A 3318-nucleotide genomic window follows, 5' to 3' on the forward strand; every position below is an offset into this window, starting at 1 on the left:
TCGACAAGGCCTGTCTTTCGAGAAGGGGCTGCTCAAACGCGTAGAATGGTTTGAAAGCTTCGATCCCGTTCCCGAGTGGATTTCGCATCTGGATGCATGTCTTTGTTTGCCTAGTTTTTGAACTTTCACAGGAGTGTGTAGCATTTATGCACTTGATTTTCGGGTATGTGTCTAAACGTAATGTAAATAATGTTGCCATGACATTACTCATATGACCATGCAATAGAGAAAGAAAGAAAAATTTTGGCGCAGCCTGCTAAAGCGTCCGGCTGCTGTCCTAAGGAACCCCCGTGAATTTGGTTCGATTTCGCCCAGCATCGAATAAATTCCAAGGATTTTTTTTTTGTCATTGTATAGCGGCACGTTCAACCTGTGGTCCACAAGTTGAGCAATATGTTAGCCTATAATCGGTAGGCTCAAAATATGTTGGACAGGTTCTGTGTACTTGATCACGTTTGGACGCGTGCCCAGCGGGACATATAATTTCGTCCATTGCAGCGCATGGACTCCGTGAGTGGTAGTCTCTCTAAAGTGCAGCCCGCTTCATACTGTAGGAGGGGCTATTCAAGGACAAGTGACTCTGCACATTCCAGGATAAGTGCTTCTTATGCACAGCACAAATACAAAGCATTCACCGAGTACCCGCCTTTTTCGGTGCAGCCGTTCAGCCACCATGACACAACCTACACGATGCTTCAGTAACACAGCTACAAGGCAGCGAGGCAAGCCTCACGCAGAGGAAAAGATATTGAAGCTGAAACTTGGTTATCAGGGTTGGCTAAATCACATGGTAAACATTTCTTTGATTAATAGTAATGACGCCGATTCATCCATGCCCGGAACGAGCTGCTCGTGTGTAAAGAAGATGAAGAAGAAGAATGCCATGGAGGCTTCTTGAACCCAGCTGTAGCAAATTTTTCAGAATATCGACACCTCCTATTCCCTTGGCCTAAAAATTCCTTTCACACCAGAAAAACTGAAGTCATCTTTACCCAATTACGTTGTCGAATACCAAAATTAAACTTCTATCGTCACAGGGCAGGTCTGGTGCCCTCCCCTCTGTGCCCAGTCTGTGGAGAAGATGAAACAATAGATCATTTTTTCATATTCTGCCGCCGTTTCACTTCTTTAAGAAAAAATCTAGAATCAAGATTTACACAGCTTGGTTTGAGCTTTTCAATTATAAATATCCTTTCTCTAGGAGCCTCCTCTCTTGGTCAGTGCCACAGGGATATTTGCTCAACCGTGGAGGATTTTATAATTGCTACAAAGAGATTGTCTTGAATTCTTAAACATTTTATTTTTGTTCATTTCCTCCAGTTAGCTTTACCATTTTCAGTTTTTTAATAAAGATAGCCTAATTTCATCCAAATCTTGGCCAATCCCCCACAGTGGGTGTGCGCCATCGCATAAGGAATACCATACCATACCATGGAGGGTGCAACGTCTGTCTCCCATCCTTGGCGTTTGCCCGGTAAGCAAAGCCACGTGTGTCATGGCGCAATTGTAGATGTTAAAACTGAACGCATTGTATTTTGTTCCTGTGTGACCCATACAACAGCAGAAAAACACACTCTCTTCGAACCCAATAGCACAGACAACAGAGTCATGGCAGGGACATGATAGTGAACGCGCATCGTCAAGGCAAATCAACAGAACAAAATTATTTCTTTTAAAATTTCTCCTAATTGTTTTTTACGTTTGCAACAGAGGAAGGTGTGGATGAAGTGGTCATCGTTCAAGAACACTTGAATAATTTGGAATCGTCGTTGACCTGATTCATCCGGACATTCGTTGTTGCCGACAGAACCAGCCTACTTCGCTGCAGCAACTCGTACAACGCTGGCTTTCGTTTATTTCTTTTTTTTCTGCGAAAAGCGACAAGCAAAGATCCTAAATGCGTTAATTAACAATCTGAACAAGGAATGCGATCGTGCTGCGAACTTCATCCAAAATACAAAGCAGCTGTAAGCGCAAATTCTGCTTTAAAGATCTAAGAATAGAAATTCAAGTCACTGAATGCAGTTCGCTGGCGAATGTATGAGCTGCTATCGTAACATTGTTCTTGTCTGCGTATAACATACACCAAGTTGCTTGGTACGTGACTAGAAACAAGTGCTCAGCACTTAGGAGTTGCTGTAATGATGTGCACTTCTGTCATACATTGAGCTCTGTGCCAGAAGCCAACTGAACTCTCTTGAAAACACTCTATCACTTTCCGTATCTGAATTTCTTGTAGCACTATTGTCTATTGGGCGTGTTAGTATGCGAACTTGGGTAACATTTTTATCCAAGCTCAATTTCGTATTCCACTTTTATTTGTAGTGCGCCTGAAGCTGGAAACCAGAATGTCGGTTGGGCGTTAGGAGAAACGATTAACCGCTAATTAAACCGTTATAACTAGAAAATTTATTCGCCTTTATTTTAACGAAGTTTCTGATGTAATCAGTCGGATGTATATTTCCATATATAAAAATCAGTATGTAGGTCTTTATAGCTATGTCATATCTCAGCGATAATTGATGACAGAATCTCTTTTAACCGTGGATCATAATGAACGTTCGTCTCTCACGAACCTTTTATTTGTGATAAGACCTTGATTAATACTTTTATCGTGCGCAATGCGTTTTGTTTCCTTTTCTACTGCAGTGTATCAACGCCTACTGCCTGCTACGATACATAATGGGACGCTACAGGCGTGTTTCAGGCGTGTTGACGTTTACGCGTCGCATCCACATGGTTGCGAATAAGATTAGAACATAAAGCAATGCTGCGCTCAGCACGGTGCATCGTTTTGAATTAGAGAGAAGCTAACATGTTAGTTAACTGAAGCATCAAATATTCATAAGTTAGAAGGCAAATCTGTGAGCACTGATTTCCTATCCATATATGTGATGGAACTCTTTTTCTGGATATACCTGGTCATGTACACGTGCCACTTTTTAAACGGCGTCATGTCATGGTTGCCATCTGCAATGAGGTCCATATAAAGATATGTTTGTCTCTCAATATAATCAGTTGGAGATTACAGCTGTGTGTTGTATCTTCTCATGAGTGTCCGTGTACTTTTACCATTACTAAGTTTACTAAGACCCGACCCGAGTGCTCACTAAGGAAGTGTCTGTAAGACACTTCTTTAGTCAGCACTAAATTTAGTCTATATTACACGCATAAATGTTCCTAACACCGATGCCTCCTTAACATAATGTAAGGGTAGATACAAGCTTTTGTGGCAGTTACCGTTACTCACTATATGCCTTCTTAATGGCGTAATTTATTTACAGTCTACAACTACTTGTCAAAGTGCGTATTTCGCCG

This window comes from Dermacentor variabilis, chromosome 3 (assembly GCF_050947875.1).
Source record: "Dermacentor variabilis isolate Ectoservices chromosome 3, ASM5094787v1, whole genome shotgun sequence".
NCBI lineage: Eukaryota > Metazoa > Arthropoda > Arachnida > Ixodida > Ixodidae > Dermacentor > Dermacentor variabilis.